Source organism: Hyperolius riggenbachi, chromosome 10, assembly GCF_040937935.1.
Source record: "Hyperolius riggenbachi isolate aHypRig1 chromosome 10, aHypRig1.pri, whole genome shotgun sequence".
In the NCBI taxonomy this organism is placed as follows: Eukaryota; Metazoa; Chordata; class Amphibia; order Anura; family Hyperoliidae; genus Hyperolius; species Hyperolius riggenbachi.
The window spans coordinates 189,383,829-189,407,263 of NC_090655.1; the positions used below are offsets into that span (position 1 = coordinate 189,383,829).

The 23,435-nt window shown below is 41.7% G+C and overlaps 1 long non-coding RNA gene across 1 annotated transcript in view; it reads right to left on the reverse strand.

Annotated features, from left to right (window-relative positions):
- Positions 1 to 690: 690 nt before the first annotated feature.
- LOC137534087 (uncharacterized) overlaps positions 691 to 23,435 on the reverse strand; it is a 105,924-nt gene continuing 83,179 nt past the window's right edge. Inside the window, exons 3-4 of the long non-coding RNA XR_011024304.1 lie at positions 910 to 975; positions 691 to 811 (exon numbers count right to left, since the gene is read on the reverse strand). This is a non-coding gene — a long non-coding RNA (uncharacterized lncRNA). The remainder of the gene's footprint in view (positions 812 to 909; positions 976 to 23,435) is intronic.

Below are 23,435 nucleotides of genomic sequence, written 5' to 3' on the forward strand. Positions count from 1 at the left end.
AATCCTATATATGGACAAATTAGGTGCAACTACATCATGCCTTGAGAAAGCCTAGGTCTGTAGGCAAAACATGTCAGCTGTATGTCACAACATAGGCTAGGAAGTGGCTGCTTTGTCATGTCTTAGCCACTACTGCTATTGGAGAAGCTGGCTTCAGATGCCAGGCCATCACGTGACCAAACTCTGCTCTGCCTCGTGACCTTGTGGTCTGTTCAGATGGATGGGCTTGGCGGATTGCTATGTGTCAGTCTTAGCACACCCTGTTCTACCTGGTTAAAGCTGTGGAAGAACGTCAGGCTGACATTGGGCCATAGGGGTGAAATCAGTCTGATACTTTCATTATCAAGATTGCATGTGCTGTTTGCTGTCATCTTCCATTATACAGTGGAATTAGGCCAGCCTAGGTTGCTAGTTATGGTACTGTGGTATACGTGGGTTGTAGGATTGATGCTGTGGTGTTTGGAGTGCTCCGTACTGCCTGGATTTGAGAGTAAATGGCCTACCAGATTTTTTAAGCCATAGTTTTTTTTTGGTATGCTGGTTTACCTCCAGGTTCAGTGGTATACATTGGCATCTTTTGTATATTTTTTACTTGGCAGATAAAACTTGTTCACATTTAGATTTCATGTGTGTGCAGTTATTAACTTTTGTTAGTCAATTGCAACATCTGCATGGGGTCAAAAGTTACCTTCTTCTAGACGGGCACAGATGGAGTTTGAGCCCTAGGCACCTTATGCTGGGAATACATGGGTCGTTCTGTAGTGTTATGAAAATCTAGTCAAAGGATCTTATCTGAATGCTTGTTCTGAGTCTGTTAAAAGGAAATAATATGTTACCCTCCATATCTCTCTCACTACAGACTAGCACTACGTTGTATTGCTTCCCCTGCACCTTCCCCTCCCTACTCACCAATGATGGGAGAAATAACAGAGATGACGCATGCTGTTTTGGTTACAGCACCAGTGCATATAAACCCTAAAAGAGAAAATGGTGACCCTTTAGACATGTTGCTATTTCTGCACAAATATGGAATGTAATGAAGTTTCATTTTCAATTTGCAATAAAGAAAAATGCTGGGTTTTTCTTTTTTCTTACATGCTGCAAATTTGCACATACTTTATCAGACACACTCTTTGTAGCTGATGGCAGGATTAGTTGTACATACTATACTGACAGCTCTTCCACTACCATCATTAAAGGACAACTGTAGGGAGGCTGCCATGTTTTTTTTCCTTCTGTGCAATACCAGTTGCCTGGCTGTCCTGCTGATCCTCTATCTCTAATACTTTTAGCCATAGACCCTGAACAAGCATAGAGCAGATCAGGTGTTTCCGACTTTAATGTCGGAACTGACAAGATTAGCTGCATGCTGGTTTCTGGTGTTATGCAGACATAACTGCATCCAAATAGATCAACAGGGCAACCAGGCAACTAGTATTGATGTACAGAGGCGCCAACAGTATAAAACGTACTAAAAAGTTTAAAATATTCACTCGATGCTGTCGATTGAAGTCAAAAATATTTTATTCACATACTCCGAGACAAACTGCTTTAGGTCGGCTGGTCCACCACCACCACCACCTCAATATTTTAAACTTTTTAGTACGTTTTATCCTGTTGGTGCCTCTGTACATCGATATATCCAGTTTTCCACCCTTGGTGGAAGGGTGATACACCCTCCTTTCTTCTTTCACAGAGAGCAACATCTTAATCCTGAGTGGGGACAGGTCTAATCTCCCCACCTGCTTATACAGTGGTTGCCTGAGCGGTAACTCATGTTTGTAAGTATAATACTTACTTGTCATTTGTTCCTCCTTGTCCAATACTTACTACACTATATCAGGCTCTCGGTTTGTCTGTTTATAAGGCAACTTGTATTGCACAAAAGAAGAAAAAAACATGGCAGCCTCCCTACAGTTGTCCTTTAAGGCAGGTAAGGCACAGGGATGTTCCTGGCTGGGGTTTTGCAGCTACCCCTGAGGCAGTGGTCTGGTATTCCCTTGAGCAAGTGTATAGACAGACATATTTGCACAGGCATTATTTTGTCATACTTAAATTCAAACATTCTTTAACTTGCTCTCCTATTTTAGAGGCAAAAAATCCAACAACAACGGGACCTTTTTCCCAAGGTAAAACAATGATTTCACATTATCGTTAATCCCCGAAAAGAATAAACATTTAAGAGGAAGCAAGGTTTTGCTGGGCTAAAGAAGGCTACTAATGCTGGGGAATACACGGGTCATTTCTGAGCGAATTAGATGGTTAGATAGATAATTTCCGACATGTCCGATCTCCCGTTCGATTGTTTTACCACTCGATTTGTCATTGAAGTGAATTGAAAAAAAGATAAGAAAAACGAGCAGAAGATAAGAGAATCAAGTGGGGTTTGAACAGCAAATCGATTGGGCGCAGAATCGAGCACCACATGCTTATTTCACATATGTGATTCAGACCCTGCTGATGCCAAAAAAGCAGTAGGACAGACAGGTAGCTGGCATTGTATAAAAGGAAATAAATATGACAGCCTCCACATTCCTCTTTAATATTGGGAAATGCCAGGGCTGGATTTAGGCCATGGCCTAGGGCACCACAGGAGCAAGGGCACCAAAGCAGCAGGCTATAAACTGCTGCAGTATTTGCAAGCTTGCAAATGCTGCAATGCAGGGAGATCTCCTGACCGTGGGGTACTCTGCTGCTAGCCGCCTGTGCAGCAGCCATCTTGCTCTCTGTGCATGTTTGCATTGTGGCCAGCAGCTATGGACTTATGCAGCATTGGAAACGGAAAAGAAGAGGAAACTTCTGCACTGGAGACGAGTGAAGAAATTATTGATACTGATGGCTGCTGTGGTGTAAAGATGAGCTCGCTACCTATTCTTAAATAGGCGGACGTCCGCCGGGCTGTACTGCGCATGCGCAGAACTACTGCGCATGCGCAGTACAGCCCGGCGGACGTCCGATGACGTCATCGCGCCGTCGTGGGACGCAGAAGTCCCAGGAAATGGAGCGCAGAGGAGCCCGACCTGGCAGCCAGCCTGGCCAGGTCGGGTCGGGCACCGGAGACCACCGGGAGCCTGCGGAGCGGCGGCGAGGGCACCTCCTGCCTGCCACGGGCTGGAGGAAGCCCCAGGTAAGTGGAAATTTATTTTTATTTTTTGAATCCCCTCCCTGAACCTTCCCTTTAAAGGGGGGGGGGGGAAGAAGGAGGGATTAAGGGAGTCTTTTGGCTACCTATACTGAAGGGGAAGGGGTCATTTGGCTACCTATACTGGGGGGAATGGGTCATGAGCCTAACTATACTAGAGGGAATGGGGGGCCATCTGGCTTCCTATACTGGAGGAAAGGGGGCGATCATCTCGCTACCTATACTGAAGGAGGGGGGTGCCAAATTTTCCAGACCGCTGAGGCCAGCAGACTGGAAATGGCAGCTAAAGCCCTGCATTGGGAGCAATGAGAGAACGTAACGTTTCTTCACACTAGTGAAGAAATTGACTGTTATAGGGCCAAAATCCACTGGGGGTGGGTGTCTGGGGAGGATGTGGTGATGCTCCAATGGTGGTAGGGATGTGGGGGACTGGGGACGCTAGACTCCTAAAAAGCAGGTGAGGGAGGGTTTCTTACTCAGGCTTCCGTCTCTTCCCCTTGCGTCCCACGCCGCATCATGTGACTACCTCGCTTCCTCCTTCTGGGTTGGTACGCAAGGGGAAGAGACGTTAGCCTGAGTAAGAAACACTCCATCCTCCGCCCGCTCTGCAGACCAGAATGGCAATGAACTGAAAACGTTTTCACGAATCAGTTTGCCCGTGTGGACCAAGCCATATGGATCCGGTGAAGCGGAGAACAGATCCGCTCTACCGAATTCGTTTGGCTTTAAAATACAGTGTGAGCCGAAGCTCTGCTTCCAAGACTCCCATTCAGTGTCATTGTAAATACATCATATTTTTTGTTTTAATTAACATTTTTTTTACATGATCATGAGTGGAAGCATTTAAACTCCAGGACCTTATCTAAGACACCCTTATTTAATTCACTTTCTCTCCTAAGTTGTGTCCTAGGAGATCATTTTTCATCTTCTGTTTAAAATAACTTTTCAGCACTTTGCAATACAAAAAAATACCAAAAAGTAGGTGCAAAAGTACTGTTAAAATGATTCTGATTAATTGAAAAGGTTTGAAAATATCACCTAGGAAAAACTTAGGAGAAAAGGCTAATTGCATATGGGCACCATTAATACACAAATGAACCAGATTTCCTCTTAGAGGAAAATGTTCGGCTCATCTCAACATGACAACTGTTAGCATATTTTTGTGATGATATCTTTTTAATGGGCAGGTTTACTAAAGGTGTGTACCTGTATTCTCAGTATCTACATGACATAAAATCTTTTTAATCTATTGTAAATATTACAGATCTTCTGAAATCCAACAGTTCATTGTTAATATGTGGTACATAGAATGTTAAGTTCACCTCATGTTGAACTGCCCTGAGTACAACCTATTTAAATGCATCTGTAAGTGTAATAAGATATGACAGAAAATGTATTTTTAGTACAGCAGCCTTGGCGTTTTAGTGATTTAAAAACTGCATGACACTTCACCTGAGAAGTTGATTACAAAGATGTATTACTTTGCAGTAGGTTAAGCTTTCATTCAACATAAACATCCTAAACAAATCTGTAATTTCAAAATAAGTCTCTCAAAATGTCTATAAATCTTCTCACAGTGCTAGAAGGAAGCCGCGAGGAAGCTAGAAGGAGCTGTCATGTGATTACTAATGCTGCTGTCCAAAAATATATTTTGCTTTATTTTTATAGGACTTTTTAATACAGATTGGGGGAAGCAATAAAAAGCCACCGGTACCACAAGGTGGCTGCAACTACCTTTCATGTATTCCAGAGCTTTTCCTGTGCACTCAGCCAACCTTTAATAGTCTCAAGCTCACATGGCACGGAGGCCTTGACTTCTAGCTCAGCCCAACTCCTTCATGCCATTCACAATTCAAAGAACCTCAGCTGTCAATAGAAAAGATGCTTGTAACAGCAGGCTGCAGCCTAGGCAGAAGACCTCCATGACAGGCCTGACAGGTTACATATTATCATGTGTATAACCTAAAGGAGCGTATTTGACAGAGTCCTACTGCTCTTCACTGCCACCATGTGGATTCAGTGACTCATCTGTTGTATTTAAAGAGAACCCGAGGTGGGAATTTATTATGCTAGTGGGGCACAGAGGCTGGTTGTGCACACTAACACCAGCCTCTGTTGCCCCATGGTGTGCCTCAAAGACCCCCCTGCGCACCGCTATACCCCCGCAGTGCTGGCGACAATGTTTACCTAAGCGCTGTCTGTCAGCGCCGCTCCCCCGCCTCCTCCTTATCGGCGCTACCCGCCTGTGTCCCTCCCCTCCCGCTGATTGGAGGGAAGTGACGCGGGCGGGTTGCGCCGATACGGAGGAGGCGGGGGAGCGGCGCTGACAGACAGCGCTTTGGTAAACATTGTGCTGGCGACGCGCTGTGTGTCGCCAGCACTGCGGGGGTATAGCGGTGCGCAGGGGGGTCTTTGAGGCACACCATGGGGCAACAGAGGCTGGTCTTAGTGTGCACAACCAGCCTCTGTGCCCCACTAGCATAATAAATTCCCAACTCGGGTTCTCTTTAACCCTGCATTGTTACATCACTATTTTATGTACCATTGTTGAACACTGTAATGTGTAACATTGTTTAATGTTGTAATGTCTCCCCAATCTTTTGTACAGCACTGAGTAATATGTTAGCACTTTATACATAAAGTTTATTAATAATAATAATAATTAGAGCTATTTTTAACAGAAAAACAGTATTGTGCTACAATGTAGATTTTCCAAAAGATAATAATAATAATAATAATAATATTGAGATATTTTCAACAGAAAATCACTATCTTGCTACAATGTAGATATTCCAAATGTTAACTTGTGTCTTTCCATACAGTTTCTTGCAATTTTTATGTAATTTTCATATTTTCATGGTGTGACTGCATTTGATTTTTCTGACTATTAATTTAATAATACTGTAACTTGCCTCATATAGCATTGAGCCTCCGAAGCATAGGTAGCCAGATGTACCCTCCGTGATAGGCAGCTAGATGATCACTACAGTATAGAAATCCAAATATAGAAACACCCCCTTCACAAAGTATAGGTAACCAGATGTTCCGCCACAATAAGCAGCTAGATGACCCCTGCTATATGGGTAGCCAGATGTCCCCCCTACAATAGGTAGCCAAAAGAACCCCTGCAGTATAGGAAGCCAGATTCCCCCCCACAATAGGCAGCTAGATGACCCCTGCTAAATAGGTAGCCAGATGTCCGCCTACAATAGGTAGCCAGATGACCCCTGCAGTATAGGTAGCCAGATTTTCCCCCACTATAGACAGCTAGATGACCCCAGCTATATAGGTAGCCAGATGTCCCCCTACAATAGGTAGCCAAAGGACCCCTGCAGTATAGGTAACCAGATGACCCCCCACAATAGGCATCCAGATGACCCCTGCAGTATAGGTAGCCAGATGATCCCCACAGCATAGGAAGGCCTAGTGTCTTGTGCTTCTCTCATCTCCTACGGGCGCCTTCAGCAATGTGTACCCTTCCTCTCTGCTCCTTTCTTGCTCTAGTGCCCAGCCTCTCACTATCCACAGGTTGCGCACCAGCCAGTACACCTACATATGTACTTCTGCCCTCTCTCTCCAAGAGTAGGCTCTCCTCTTCCCATGAGTTCCAGCACACTTTCTTTTTCACCTCTTCCTTACCAGAATTGTTTTGTGTTTTATAGAGGAAGCAGCTCTGCTCACAACCCCCAAAAAATAGTGAAGTCCACACAGGGATTGCATTCCATCGTAACAAACATACAAGTATATACAAATGAGTGAGATAGCACAGGAGTCGATATTTCACACACCACCACCCACCTTCCCTTGACTGGTTAGGCTGCCTCTGACTCCATGTTTTACTTACTCTTTCCTGGAAATATTCACAGACAAGTATATACCTACTGCATGCTAGTGTTCTACCGAACCACAGCAATGATAAGAAGTGGAGGGCATACTACGCTGAGCTCTTTAGCAGTCATGTGGTGCATTATGTCTCATGTTTTCCCAACTGACTATATCACAAAGAAACACAGCTAAGGGATAACTTGCGGTACAAAGGAAAGCCAGAACAAAAATCAGAAAATGTAAAATTAATCTCATAGCAAGTCTGAATCTAGAAAATAAAGCAAGAACACTTAAAGCCATTGCATTGTCTTTCATAAATTGTGCTTTTGGTCTCTAAAATATGAAAGGAGAATTATCTCTTGATACAAAAAAAACAGACTGTGCATGGTGCCTCTAACAAGAATATCTCCTTTCTTGAAAGCAATAAATCATCTGTTAGTTAAACATACAGAGCACAGTGGCACATGCTAAACATCTCCCTTTGGTAACAGTATATAACTACCTACCGTGTTCTGCTGAATATCAAAATAAAGCAATTTTAAGGATTGCAAAAGAATATTATTAACCCATTAACAGGAAAGCTGAGACATTATGGGCATTGTTTTTTTTAAGGTTCTCAGGGACTAGATATCATTACATAACACAAGGAAACCTGGCCTGAATTTATTGAAATGTGTCTGCTATTTTGTGGCAAGAGTTTGCAGAATATAGTAGAAGGAGGATACTGTTTTTTAAATTATGTGGATAGCCTTTGAGGTTTGTCAGAGTTTCTGAGAAAAATGATGGATTTCCCTGCAGGGTGGGGTGCAGAATTAGATGCTGCAGGTATATGCTGTTAGGAGTACTAAGCATGCTTAGTTTGCTGTGTGCAGGCCTTGTGGGATCAATAAAATGGTTCAAAACATGGTTGGATTTTCTCAAAAGCCACATAAATGCAGTTAACTAGAGCTGTTGGCGCCCAGGAGCTTATAGATACCCACTGAGCACCCTGTTGTTGACCTGAGGAAGCGGTTTGAGCCGTGAAACGCGTTGTCTGAGGTGCTTTATGAAAATAAATATCATTAATTTATTAAGAGTGGATGTCTTCCTATATAAGGTAGGCAAGAATCTTATTATTATTAATATTTGAAGTTATTCTAAATGTTAACAACACATACATAAAGTATATACCTTGTATATACGAGCGCCTCCTAATCCTACTGTATCCAGTTAACTAGAGGAGCTGCTGCGCAAGGCGTGGAGTGCATTTGGGTACTTCTGCACATGGTAGGGTCTGTTGGACATGGTAGAGAGCGGCTTCAAATTGAATAGAAACAATACACATGGAGAGACTGCACAATGAAGAAAGGGTCTGCTCAATGGGGTAGGAATATTTTGGCAGTTGAAGATGTTCCTGTGAGAGTAAGGCTGAGGTGTGTCTAAACTTTTAAGCTTGGAAAGATTTGCATTAAAGCCACTGAAATGTTCTGGTACACAATGAAACAAACAGCCACACAGCTGTATCTTGGTGGTGAACAGCATGTGAGTAAATGACAAAACATGCTTGGGGAGGTGCCTAGTCATATATCACCATTAAGACAGGAAACGGACTGTTGCAAGAAGTCAGAATGCTCACTTTATGCAAACGTTTGGCTTCACTTGCATCTCACGTGAACACTGAAAAACCTAAACATGATGTGACACAAAAAAGAAAAAAGTGATCTATGTGCTTCAGGTGAGAGCCCCGAAATTCACTTAAAGTGGCATGACACTCCACATTAAAGTAGACCTGAACTCAGACCTCCTCTCTACTCTAAAAGATACACAGCAGAATAATAACCTTTAAACAAAAAACATTTATTTGTTACAGCTCATGCAAATCCTAAAATAAATCTGCACAGTTTCTACTTCCTAATTCATGGAAGCAGACATATTGTTTACAGCCTGTGCTTTCAAATGGAATGATCTGCTTATCTGCAATAGGCAGACATGTGACACAGGGGCGGATCAAATTATAACTTGTGATTAGACACAAATGAGGGGGAATTAGACAACCTAGACTCTCTGAATACATACAGGGTGCATTTCTCTATGTTTCCTTCTGTTCTGTGCAAGAGTTCAGGTCCACTTAACTAACTAAAAAAATGAAAAAAAAAAATCACCCAATGAGAAATTATTTATTTAGCTTACCTCTCCTGCTGTTTTTAGTTGCCAGATTGAAGACAATGATATAAAAAAAGAAAACAATATTTTTGCTGGTTTCCATTTTTTTTAACCCATTTAAGTGTTAATTTACTGCTTATTTTACAGATTGCTGACTCCCCACAGCAAATATCACCTAGATAACAGGCTTACATCACTGTGTAAAAAAAAACTCTTCAAAGGTATGTGTGTGTGTGTGTGTGTGTGTGTGTGTGGGGGGGGGGGGGGTGTTATTACCTTCTGGCCATAGTGTCCTTCTCTTATTTGAAATGGAAAATTTTTGTTATTTGCATTTTGAGATACGCTTGTCACTGTAGTTTAAAGAGAATCTGTACTCTAAAATTCTTACAATAAAAAGCATACCATTCTATTCATTATGTTCTCCTGTGCCCCTCTGTGCTGTTTCTGCCACTCCCTGCTGCAATCCTGGCTTGTAATTGTCAGTTTTAAGCAGTGTTTACAAACAAAGACATGGCATGTGATAGGCTTAGAGGAGCTCAGTCTGTGACTCACACAGAGCCTGCATGGGGCGTGGAGAGGGTGTGTATAGCTTCTATCCTATCACAGGTAGAGCAGCACATCCCTGCCTGAGTGCCTGAGCCCGACAAAGCCGTCAGAGGAGAGAAGATTAGATCATATAACAGAGATAATACAGTCACTGTGCAGCTAGGAAAGACTGCAGTAAGACAGACCACATTAGAACATGTATAGGAACTTATAGGATAGAAGAAATATGGCTGAAAATTTTGTTACAGAGTCTCTTTAAAAAAAATTCCCACAATCCTGTTGGCACTGCACAGTTTGGCACAATTCAGCAAAGGCACACAGTTCACGTAAAAAAACAAAAAAAAAACAACTAGGAGACATATAGGGACCTTGTTTTAGAAAAAAAGGGTTTACACTTATATTAGGGATTCCTTATAAATCAGATTGAAAACAACAGCTGAGTGTGTGGAAATATGTGTATGTGGTGGGTAGAGTCACGCTTATGCTGTTCCTTGATGCACAAGATATAATACTACAGCACTGGTTCTCAGTGAACAGATCAGTAACTTTGAGTACCATGCATAGGTAGTATATTCAATACAGACAGCAGAAAACAAAGCAAGCGCTCACCAATATGGGCCGCATCTGAATGACTCATCACCTCATATGCACCGCTTAAATAGCTCAAATACACACTCAGCAATCAGACAGATGCAAAACATATGCAAACGAAATACTTACCATGCAAAACAGGATAGCACAATGGGTGCTGCTAGCCTGGTAGTTACAGGACTGTGGAAACAAAATATAGGTAAAAGGCTGCGCATCCCTGACCCAATACTGTACAATTGAATGGTTAATCGCTGTGGCGCACACCGCCCTTCCCTGGACTAAAATGTACGCCCGCATCCAAACAATGCAATACTGGTCTATGGAGAAATTTTAGCTTCCATCATAATTTTGCATGCAAAAATATAATATACTGGACATCTGCACCAACGTTGAGGTAAATCTCCATGGCAGATGTCCTAACACTAAACTGACCTAAGTTAAAAGCAAATGTCTTTGCCCTGGCAGCAGCTACGCTAAAATGTGTAACTTACATTCAATACAGACAGCAGAAAACAAAGCAAGCGCTCACCAATATGGGCCGCATCGGAATGACTCATCACCTCATATGCACCGCTTAAATAGCTCAAATACACACTCAGCAATCAGACAGATGCAAAACATATGCAAACTAAATACTTACCATGCAAAACAGGATAGCACAATGGGTGCTGCTAGCCTGGTAGTTACAGGACTGTGGAAACAAAATATAGGTAAAAGGCTGCGCATCCCTGACCCAATACTGTACAATTCGAGAGTAAAATTCGAGAGTGGACAAGGGCTCGGGGGGAGAGGGGAAGGCTTGGCCGCCCCTCTCCCCCGGAGCCCCCCCCCTACCATGGACCATGCGGGCTGGTATAGCTCAGGGTGCGAAGCCCCAGTTGGCCAGGGCTCCGCATTCTGGCTATCCCAGCCTGCATGGGGGACAAGGGGTTACAGAGGCTCGGGAGGGCGGATCCTACGCCATTTTTTTTTCAGATTTCCCACACTCAGAACATTCCAAAAAAATAAACAAATTTAAATTTTTTTTGTGGAAAATATTGTTTCTCACTATCTTTTTAACATATCCTACAAATTTGGTGTTGCTAGGACGTAAGGGGCTTTTGCTATTAACTGCTGGGAAATATTTCCCACGATCTGTCATTGACTGGCATTTAAATGTATCGTTTTTTTCTTTGAACTTTTAAAATCGATTTTCTCAAAAAGTGTAAGGTCTTTTTGAAAAAAAAATTCCCCTTGCTTCCACTTTTCTTCTTAACATAACCTGCAAATTTAGTGATTGTGGCATTTAAGGGAGCTTTGCTATTAACCCTTAAAGTCGGCGGGTTTTGAATCACGAATTTGTGATCACGGCCGAATTTTCCCCTGACCCAGATTCGAATCCACCCGAATCGAATTCTAGTCTATTCGAACCAGCCGAATCCAAATTTGACCCGGACCCGAATTCGAATGTACTCGAATCGAATTTGGGTACATTCGAGCATGCCTGCTCAAGAACCAGTAGTGTTTAGTCCATGATAATCCCTGGATGCCTGTTACATTAGCAGCCTTGACTGAAATTGGTGCAACTGCACTGGAACACCCTTCATATAGCATTTATTTGGCACTGTGTGATTTCTGGTCCGAATGGTGAAAAAAACTACTACTCAAAACAATCTCTAAAAATGAAATGAAAGATGCCACCACCACAATGCTAAATACTAGGGAGTTAACTCATGTCATGAATGATTTATCTTTACCTATTCCTCACCTTACCTATAAAATAACTGTTTGGCAATTACAAAACAAAATATATATAAAAAAAACACAAAACACTAAGCTGTTCTTGACTAGAGTCAAGTTGACTTTAGAGTGCTCAATATACAGAGAAGAGAACGTGATAAACAATTAAGGTGAGATAATATGGGTTACATTTCAGAGACAAGGACCAGGACCTGATCAAGAAGGGTGGACACTATCTTGACTGAGAGACAACTATACTAGAATTGGACTAGAGCTTGAATGCTTAGATGTTAGCAGATTTGGTTGGAGGACATGTTGGAGGACATGCAAATGCAGATAATGCAGAAAACATTCTGCGTTTTTTTATGTGTTGCATTTCCATTCGATATTATGGGGGACTTTGCACTGCACAGCAAAAGCATAGTATCATTTTCAGAAAATGTGTGTGTTGTATATTATGTTGTGTGAAACAGGCCTAATTTACTGTTTTGTTTGAAAAGGCCATTGGGAATAAGATGTGATATTTTTACAGGTGCAGTGGGATGCGCAACTTTGGGCAACCTTGTTAATTGTCATTATTTTCCTGTATAAATCGTTGGTTGTTACGCTAAAAAATGTCAGTTAAATATATCATATAGGAGACACACACAGTCATATTTGAGAAGTAAAATTAAGTTTATTGGATTTACAGAAAGCGTGCAATAATTGTTTAAACAAAATTAGGCAGGTGCATAAATTTGAGCACAACAAAAAAGAAATGAAATCAATATTTGGTAGATCCTCCTTTTGCAGAAGTTACAGCCTGTAAACGCTTCCTGTAGGTTCCAATGAGAATCTGGATTCTGGTTGAAGGTATTTTGGACCATTCCTCTTTACAAAACATCTCTAGTTCATTCAGGTTTGATAGTTTCTGAGCATGGATAGCTCTCAACACAGATTTTCAATTATATTCAGGTTTGGGGACTGAGATGGCCATTCCAGAATGTTGTAATTGTTTTCTGTTGTAACCGCTTTCTGTATCCTTCCCCTAAACCAGGGGTAGGGAACCTATGGCTCAGGAGCCAGATATGGCTCTTTGAACGCTACATCTGGCTCACAGACAAATCAGTAGGGATTGATTCACTAAGCTACACTGCTCAAGCAGCGCAGCTTAGTGTGGCAGCACAAGTAACATTTTCAAAGTAGCGCACGCTACTGCTGTAGCATGCACTACTAACTTACTCCCGCTACCCCAAAACTAAACTAACGGCTGCTCCAATTGTCCCAGTCTGGACCCTGTCAGGTCCAGTTACTTCATAAAACAAGATCCCCTTTAGCCCAATAGGCTGCCTGTCAAGTGACAGTCAGCCTATTGGGCCAGTCAAAGTGCAGGGATCTCGTCCTACAAAGTGACTCAACCCCCAATTAGCTAGCTAATTGTACAAGCTGTTAGTCGGTATTTCTCCTGTCTGGTTCTTGGGGAAATTGCTGATGTTGTTGAAACCCAAGAGAAGCTGAAGATGTGTCTGACACATCCGCTGCCTGGCGGATCAACTGTATACACATCACCATGGCAATACTGACGTGAGCCCTACTGTCCCAGTTTGAAACATATTGTATGGCTGTCACGGAATTACATTTGACCCTTCCCTAAACCATGATGGTGAACAATCTTTATCTTCAGGTCATTGGAGAATTGTTTTGAGACCCCCATTTTGCTACTCTTCAGAGGGAAACTTACAATTGACCCCCTTAAATACTCTTTCTCATTATCACCTGTGTATGTAGGTCAGGAGTCACTGAGTTCCAATAATTCATTCTAAAGGTTTTGGAATCAATAAAATGACAACAGTGCCCAAATTTATGCACCTGCCTAATTTTATTTAAACAATTATGGCACACTTTCTGTAAATCCAATAAACCTCATTTCACTTCTCAAATATCACTGTGTGTGTCTCCTATATGATATATTTAACAGTAATTTTTTATCGTAACAACCAACGATTTATACAGGAAAATCATGACGATTATAAGGTTGCCCAAACTTTCGCATCCCACTGTACTTTGATACTGGACACATCATGAGATAGGCACTGTGTGAAACATAATATAGCAGCACCCTCATGTGAGAAAGGCAGATTATAGATCAGATGATTTATATGCATGAAGAGTAGGCTAGCGTGTCTCTACAAACAGATCGTACTTTAATTGCCCTTTTAAAAAGGTGTAACATTTCTTGCTTCGGGTATTGCTACACAGCAACTCTGATTTAACCCACATTTTGCCAATAAAGGCTTCTGTAAAGTACTTGAAACTCACCTCAAGGTATATATTTAAAAGGACCACCTAACACCTTAGGCAGGGGTCACAGTTTTTTCCAGGGGTCACAGTTTCTCCCAGGGGTCACAGTTTCCAGGGCTGTGGAGTCGGAGTCGAAGTCGTGGAGTCGGAGTCGTGGAGTCGGGCAATTTTGGGTGCCTGGAGTCGGAGTCGGGAAAAAATGCACCGACTCCGACTCCTAATGAATTTGTAACTGTAATTAAAATAGAAAATATGATAAAATGTTCTATTTCTCAGATAATAGTCATTAAAAATAATGTATATATACAGTATATATACAGTAATAGCTTAGTCCACAAAAATGAAATAAACCAATCAAAATTAGTTACTTGTGCTGCTGCAATAAAGCAGTCCCCGTATTTTTAAGGTCAGATATACATATCTGATTGTGACTGTATATATGATGTGTACACAGGAATCTCTTATATATACTAAATAACATCTATGCTGTAAGAATAAAGCCTGATGTGTAGCTGTGTCACTAATAGAGATGGTCAATGACATGGAAATAATTCTGCATTGATGCTGATTTATGCAAATGTATGCACTCCCTTTGCTGATGAAATCAAATAATGTGATATGTTATTAAAATTTGGTTTGGTGACTACAAATTAAAGGGTAACTGAGACGGATGAAAAGTAAAGTTTTATACATACCTGGGGCTTCCTCCAGCCCCCTTCAGGCTAATCAGTCCCTCTCTGTCCTCCACCACCCGGATCTTCTGCTATGAGTCCTGGTAATTCAGCCAGTCAGCGCTGTCCGGCCGCATGCCGCTCCCACAGCCAGGAACATTCTGCACCTGCGCAATAGTGCTGCACAGGTGTAGTATGCTCCTGGCGGCGGAGTGTGTGCATGCGCACTACGCCTGACTGGCTCAAGTACCTGGACTCCTAGCAGAAGATCCAGGTGGTGGAGGAGGACAACGAGGGACTGATTATCCTGAAGGGGGCTGGAGGAAGCCCCAGGTATGTATAAAACTTTAATTTCATCTGTCTCAGGTTTACTTTGTTACACAGTAGTACTATACTCTACATATGCACTCCCCACAGAGCTGCAGGGAATCCACTGAGAATGCTGTGCACATTGAACACAGAGGTGTTGTCTGTTTACAATCTCCTCATTCCCCTGCAGAGTACCTGCACATCATTCTTACATGTACCCACACTTACATTGCCTAGGGCCTGATAGATGTTCTTTGTTCCGGTTTGTACCTTTTACAAGTACTCTTACCAAGGACTAGTTTTAGTCTAAAGGGAATAAATATAGTAGTCTACATATCCTTCTCACTTCAGTTGTCTTGTAAAATTCCTAAGCGTTGGCAGTTAAGAGACGAATTTCATGTTACATACTTTTAATCAACAAAAATGTAATATGCAAATTAGAGGAGTCGGAGTCGTGGAGTCGGAGTCGGGGTCGGTGGAATCCTAAACTGAGGAGTCGGAGTCGGTGGATTTTTGGACCGACTCCACAGCCCTGACAGTTTCTCCCGCATTTTTCTGTGCAATCCGACGCACTGTGATCGCTTTTTCCACACTTATTTTTTGCATTCATTCACGATTTTCTGTATTGCAGGGAAATACATTGTGATTGGGGATGTGCGTGTCATGTGGAAAAAATCAGAAAGCTGTCCGATTTTAAAACGTGGGAAATGATGTGGAATCGTAACGCAAAAAAGGGCAAAGAGATTCAGGTTCCCGAGTGGGCCTATTACAATCACAATAATGCACACTTTGTTTCTCATGCCGAAACATGCATGCGATTTCAGTCACTTAATCACACTCGAGTCTGTGGTTTGCTGTGGATAATTCTTTGTTTTCTATACACCAGCAGCTGACTGTCAGCAATAGGAATCACTCTTTTTTTCCCCACACATGGAAAAATTCGAATTTTTTTCCACAAATCATTTTGTTGATTTTGTATATATTATTTAACATACATCCATAATGCCCTAACACCAGAGCAATATAACAACAGATTATTACAATAATAATGATTCTGAAAGTTACGTGGCATCTAATCCAGTGTAACTTTACACCCAGTAATTGTTACAGCTTTAATTAGCTGAGAAAAAGGAAAGGAAGAAAGAAAGAAAGAAAGAAAGAAAGAAAGAAATCTGCTACCCTCCTCCTCCCACTTTGCACATCATTTTCTTTCTTTACCACCACCAGCCAACGCCTCTGACCAGATTTTGAGGCATTTTTTCACACATCATCTACTAAACCTTGTAAATTGATATAGTGGAATAGCCTTTTCATTTCCTTTATCTAGTTCAGCTTAGTTTGCATGATCCAGACCAATTAAGTAATAGGTACTTCTCTCTTCATATAGAAGCATAGAAATTTGACAAGCATTTACCTGCCACTCTAGTATCCAAGACACCAAAGAATTCTATCTTGGAGGAAAGTTCGAAATTGTACCCCAGTAGCATGATCAAAACTTCCCTCGCTCCCCTCCCCACTGAAATATTTAAACCCCACTCTATCCCAAAACATACTGTATGTATTGTGGTACCAGTAGCATTGCGGCATTTAGAGCAAATCGGATCTTTGGAAGTATACATAGCTGCTAATTTTTGGGGTGTATAATATACAGCACCCTGTGAAGTAATTTACGTTGCAGAAATAGGCAGTCCCAGGCCAAAACCAGTGTGCAAACATAGTCTTCCAATATTTCATCCCAGTCCTCATCAGGACCACCAGATAGGGAGGAGATATCTAAATTCCATATAGCCTTATATTTATCCAACTTATACAGTTTCGTGTTGGGTATTATTAATTCCTAATATCTAGCAGACTATGGTTTATTATTAGTTCATACTATGGGCAGCATGGTGGCGGAGTGGTTAGCACACGCGCCTTGCAGTGCTGGGTCCCTGGCAGGGCTCTGTTAACATGAAGTTTGTATGTTCTCTTCATGTCTGCATGGGTTTACTCTGGACATTCCATTTTTCTCCCACATCTTAAAAACATACAGATAAGTTAACTGACTTCTCCCTAAAAATTGGCCCTAAATGCAAGCGAAGCGACCCGACCATCAAAATGATAATTCCCCCCTTTACCAAAAAGACCCTGTTCAACCCTAAAGAGATCATTTATGCCTTTAGTGACTACTACAGCTCACTATATAACTTACCATATTTTTTGCAGTAAAAGACGCACGTTTCCCCCCCTCCCCCCCCCCCCCCCCCCAAAAAAAAATGAGAAGAAAAAGTCCCTGCCACTTATACGGTAAAGGCAGAGAATACCCGACTAACTAACAACCGCCGATACAAACCACCGACCCGCCGCCATGTTGGAGATTCCCTGTCTTGTCCTGCCTCCTGTGTGCCCGCCCTGTCCTGCACCTCCGCCACCCTCCCCCGTGTCCCAGCTTCCCTCCTCCACGTCCCTGCTACACACCCCATGCCCTCGCTAAACTCTTTACAGACCAACAATATACCATGTCATCCTTCCTATGGAGGAGTAGGAAAAGGAGAGTAGTAGTTAAAACACTAATGATTCCTAAAAAGTGGGATAGAATGGAGGATCCTTGCATGAAATCCTTTTACATGGCGTGCAACCTGGAAGTCTCCAAATCATAGTGGATGTTGTTGAAACATACGTGTTCTTGCTGTCTGTGAGCCTGTGTAGCCATTAGAGAGGATGGGAGTCCAGTCACTTTTGGTGGAGGCGACGTTTGTTGTGATGCAGCAGTGGGTGAGATTTAGAAGGTTGCATTATGATGGCATATATGTTTTTCTGAGGTTATGGTGCACAATAGTGAAGTAGAGTCTGTAAAAGGAGTGCAGCATCAATTATTGCCTAGTTAACTGATAGTGGTATTTTTTAATTGCTTCATGTTTTAATAAGCTCCACCAATGTATAGATCACATGCTGTTTTCCACCAACATCAGCCATAGCCTCAGGCACTGCTTTCTGTTCATATAAAGACTGCTGCTGTAATCTCTACTGTGACTGTCATCCTCTCAGCGTTACCCCCACTCATAATCCTTCAGCTCTTTGGGCAGTATCTAAGCACCAACCTGACGATGGTAGTGTTTCAATCAATGCTAACTAAATCATTTACTTTTTCTCAAACACTTTTTTGAATCAAGTATTACATTTAAAAAAAGACATTGCATAAAAATTACAGGGAAAAAACAAACAAACACTCACTGCAAAATAAAAGTATTAAAATAAATTGGCACTTGGAATTCTTTAGGTCTAGTATTAGTCCAATCCTCAACTTCTGTGATCACATGACAAGCCTTTCTAGCAGACTGCCAGACTCTGTCCAGTACTGCCTTGGATCCCATGCCCAGTGACAGTGTTTTCAATTACTATTAACTTGTGAGTAGGGGAAGAGAAGAAGAAAAGTCTTGCCGCCTGCTCTAGTTTCATGTTTAAGGTTATTTCTCACCTCAATTTTTACTGAAGAAAGTAGTAGTGAAGCATGCCTCAGAAGACCAGTTGGGATGTGCCACTGTAGATCTGACAGCACTCCAGATCAGGATGAACAGCAAGTAGATAACCGGCACCATCCAGGTAAGCATATTGCTCTTTTATTTCAAATAAGCATCACAGCACATAATGATGCAACGTTTCGAAGCAACCATCTTTTTCAAGCTATGCTATGTGTAGACAAGTAGTGAATTACACAAACTGCATTTATATAGCAAGCATGGTTAGTAAATAGCCAATCACATAAGCTCAAACTTTCAACCAATTGCTGAGGCCCATACCTAGTCAGACCTGAAGGGGAACTATGTGGCTGTATTGTCATAGGATGCTTTAAACTAAATCCCTCCCACCCCCTCGCACACTCACCAGCGGCTAACCGCTCTGGAGGGAGGCTCCCTGTACCAGGATATTCCGCAGACCCTCCCACCAGGCCGCCGCAACGGCGAACCTGATGGGGAACTGACAGAATAGCGTGAGAGGGTGTAGCGCTGAAGCGTCTCATCGTCCCCATCTGCCTGGTAACACGAGCTGCGTCACTGCTGATGTAATGTGGAGTGGTTCTCCCCATTACTGTTGTAAGATCTATCGTGGAACATCCCAACTGGTCTTCTGAGGTGTGCTTCACTACTACTTTCTTCAGTGACAATTTCCGCACATTGTGTGTGCACCCTCTTTTTGAAGCACGGAGGATGCGGATGTGGATTCCCCGCCTTCTCATACACTCCAGACGTCGAGAATTATGGCACGAATATCAATAGAGGTCTCCTTTTTCAGCAGGGGAGATGAAAAACACTTCGTAAACAGATCATCAAGGTGGCCAAGATGTATATCACGATATCACGAGCCAAAACTTTGTCTGAATACTACCGTAGCAAACTCATCCCGAGAGGTATGCGATGTAACGTGGCCCCCATCGTGTTTCCCATGGACCAAGCATTCTGCCATAGGTGGAGCCTTATTTCGAATAAAGCGGCTTTTGACTCGATGACACTTACCATAGAAAGAATTCAAGAATAATTACCCAAGCTTGAGACACAACATCATAGCCTTGAAGATATACTAGAGGCATTAGTAACATCCAAGGTATATAATTAGTTTTCTACAGAATTAACTACATGTCTTGAAACACATCAAAAACAGATTGAAGCAATAAAACAAGAGAAATACCATCGGGATGAACATTATGGCTTGGGCTATGTCTGCTCATGGCAGAGATGGTTTCCTAGGCCTTGGCCCCCATGTAGACCGAAACATGGTGGTTCAGGGGGACCAAAAAGTGGAGCTCCACTAGATTCCTCGGATTTTCCCACAAATTAAATTTTTGGATCCTCCAAGACGGACACGCATGGGCAGACGGAGGAGAAGTTGGAATAAGAGATCGACTACGCCAACCAGAACAGGACAAAAGGACATAATTGTGTAACAATCGGTGTCAGCATGCAGAGAGAATCTGATTATTGGTGATCTGCAGTATCACCAAGAATACAGATATATACCTGATTATTGATGATCTGTAGAATCACCGATAATACAGATATTTGCTAACCTCTGGACACCTGGATAATGTGAGTGATTGATGTAACGGTAGTACTTTGAGTATAGCACAGGAAATTAGAGACAGTATGGGCAATACTGCTCTAAAGATAAGGAAACCTTCCAGTAGCCTGAGACTCCCCAAGGGGCGGAGTCAGGCTGGAAGAAGGAAGGTCCAGAGAGTGAGTGACAATAAAGACAAATGTCACTGAGTGATCTGGAAACTATCTCTTAATAGTAGAGATAGCTTTCGAGGTCAGGCAAGCCAGGTCGGCAACACACGGTCAGATAAAGTACATAGACAGAAGGCTGATTCGGTATCCAAGGCAAGCAGGGATTGGCAACAGAGCATTAGATGTGCAAGGTACCGAATCAGAGATCAGAGGAGTAGTCAGGAAAGCAATAAGTCATAACAGATATCAAACAATGCCTAGTCTGGGTGTGAGGTCCTTGGTCTCTACACCCTGGAACTAGTCTGATGTATAACAAAATGGTAACACAAGTTCCCTAGTCTGGGTGTAAGGTCCGTGGTCTCTACACCCTGGAACTAGTCTGATATATAACAGATTGATAACACAGGTTCCCTAGTCTGGGTGTGAGGTCCGTGGTCTCTACACCCGGGAACTGGTCTAAGCATAAGCAGATTGATAACACAGGTTCCCTAGTCTGGGTTTGAGGTCCGTGGTCTCTACACCCTGGAACTGGTCTAAGCATAAACAGAATACAATACAAGTAATCTGGCTCAGTGTGAATCCCCAGGTCCACCTGGTTCAAACACACTGCAGGATCTGACTAAGGTCTGAGTGCTTCCACGTAGTCACACTCAACATAAAAGGTTTATAAAATAGAGGTCAAGTACAGAGAAAATTTGGATCATAACAATAAATTAATTAAAAAAAAGAAAAAGAAAATATATATGTACATACATACATATATATATATATATATATATATATATATATATATATATATATATATATATATATATATATACATATATATATATATACACATACAGTGTGTATATATATATATATATATATATATATATATATATACATATATATACATATATATACATATACATATATATATATATATATATATATATATATATATATATATATATATATATATATATATATATATACTTACATACACATAAACATGAAACTACATACATATATATATATATATATGGGGAAGGGGCAAGTAGGAGGATAGGGTGATTTGGGCATATGAAGGGATTATTTTAGGCACAAATCGGTTGCAGCGCTTTTAAATAAAAACCTAAAAACAATAACACCAAAAGCAAGCAGTAATTTAATAAAAGGAAGGAAGCAAAATTCACTAAAAGAGAGCGACAATAAAATTAAAAGGTCTTTTCCAAGACCTCGTTGAGCCCATTGGGCACCAAACTTCTGATAATTTGTATCCAATACATCTCCCGTCGTTTCAGGATCTCAAAGGGGTGTGGAAGAGATGGTGAGAGTGCTTCAATAAACGTGATGTTTAGCAAGTGTGGGTCTTTGTTGTGGTGAGTGCCGAAGTGCCGTGATACGCTGTGCAGGGGAAAATTATTTATAATGTTGCGTTTATGTTGTTCTATTCTAGTACGGATGGTTTGAGTTGTACGGCCTACGTATTGCAAGTTGCAGGGACATGAGATCAAATAGATTACATTCTTTGTTTCACATGAGATGGGTTGCTTGATGGGATATTGATTAGAGGTGGTAGTTGATGAGAATGTGGTTGTAATATTCACAAATGGGCATGCCAGGCATCGAGGGTTGTTACAAGGAGAAGAACCTGGGGGGGATGAAGATAGGGTAGGGTCGTCTACATTCGTGGTCGGTTGCGTTTTGAGTATGCTAGGTGCCAATAGGCTACGGAGATTAGGTGCACGTCTAAACGTGAGCTGTGGAGTGTTGGAAATGGAAAATCTCAGGTATGGGTCTGTTGTCAGGATACCCCATCACGATTCTAGGATGGACCTGATGTTTTTATGTTGTGCACTGTATCTAGTAATGAAACGTGGGTGTAGGGTGGCAGTATCTGTATTAGGGGAAGTATTGTTCGGAACCTTGGACGGAATAGTGGCTTTATATTTGTCATCTTTTATTAATTTTTTGGGATATTGTCTATCAAGGAATTTATTGGTAAGGGTAATGGATTGTTCATGATAGTCTCTGGCTTCAGTACAATTGCGATGAATGCGGCGATATTGACTGTAGGGTGTGTTTGTGGTCCAGGGGCGATGATGAAAACTGTCAAAATGTATAAAATTATTGGTGTCCACTTTTAAAAAAAAAGTCTTAGTTTTTATGCAGTTGGATTCTATGAAAAGGGTTAAATCTAGGAAATCAATGGTTGTGGGATGGTGTTGTGATGTGAATTCAAGTCCAGCTGGATTTTTATTTAGGAATTCTAGAGAGGACGGTATGGATTTTGGATCCCCTCGCCAAATGAGAATAAGGTCGTCAATATATCTCTTATATAATACTATGTTATGTCTAAATGGATGGTCGGGGGTGAAGAGGATATGTTCAAGGTAGCCCATGGATAAATTGGCGTAGGAAGGTGCAAATGAGCAGCCCATGGCTGTTCCGGTGCGTTGATGATAGAAATATCCACAAAGGAAAATGTATTGTGGTTAAGGATGAAATCTGCGCAATGTACAATGAAATGTTTTTGGGAGGTTGGCAAGTTGGAGTCTTGACTTAAAAAATGACTGAGAGCTGCTAGGCCAAATGTGTGGGGAATATTAGTATAGAGGGATGATACATCGCATGATAGCCAATAAAAGTCTGTGTCCCAGTTTTGATGTTTGAGGAGTTGAATGAGGTGCTGGGAGTCTTTGAGATATGAAGGGAGGGTCTGTACATGTATTTGCAAATGTTTATCTATGAAGCGGGAGAGATTACTGGTAGTAGAGATGATGCCAGAGATAATGGGTCGGCCAGGGGGTTTTATCAGGGTCTTATGGATTTTGGGCACGTAATAAAAGAAAGGCGTCTTGGGCTGTTGGTTTATAATAAAATTACGTTCATTTTTAGTTAACATGCCGGATAAGAAGGCCTCATTAATGAATGTTTTGAGTATTTTATTGTAGTCAGGTGTTGGGTCAATGTCTAGTTTGTCATAATGATCCTTATTGTTTAAGAGTCTGAAAGCCTCTT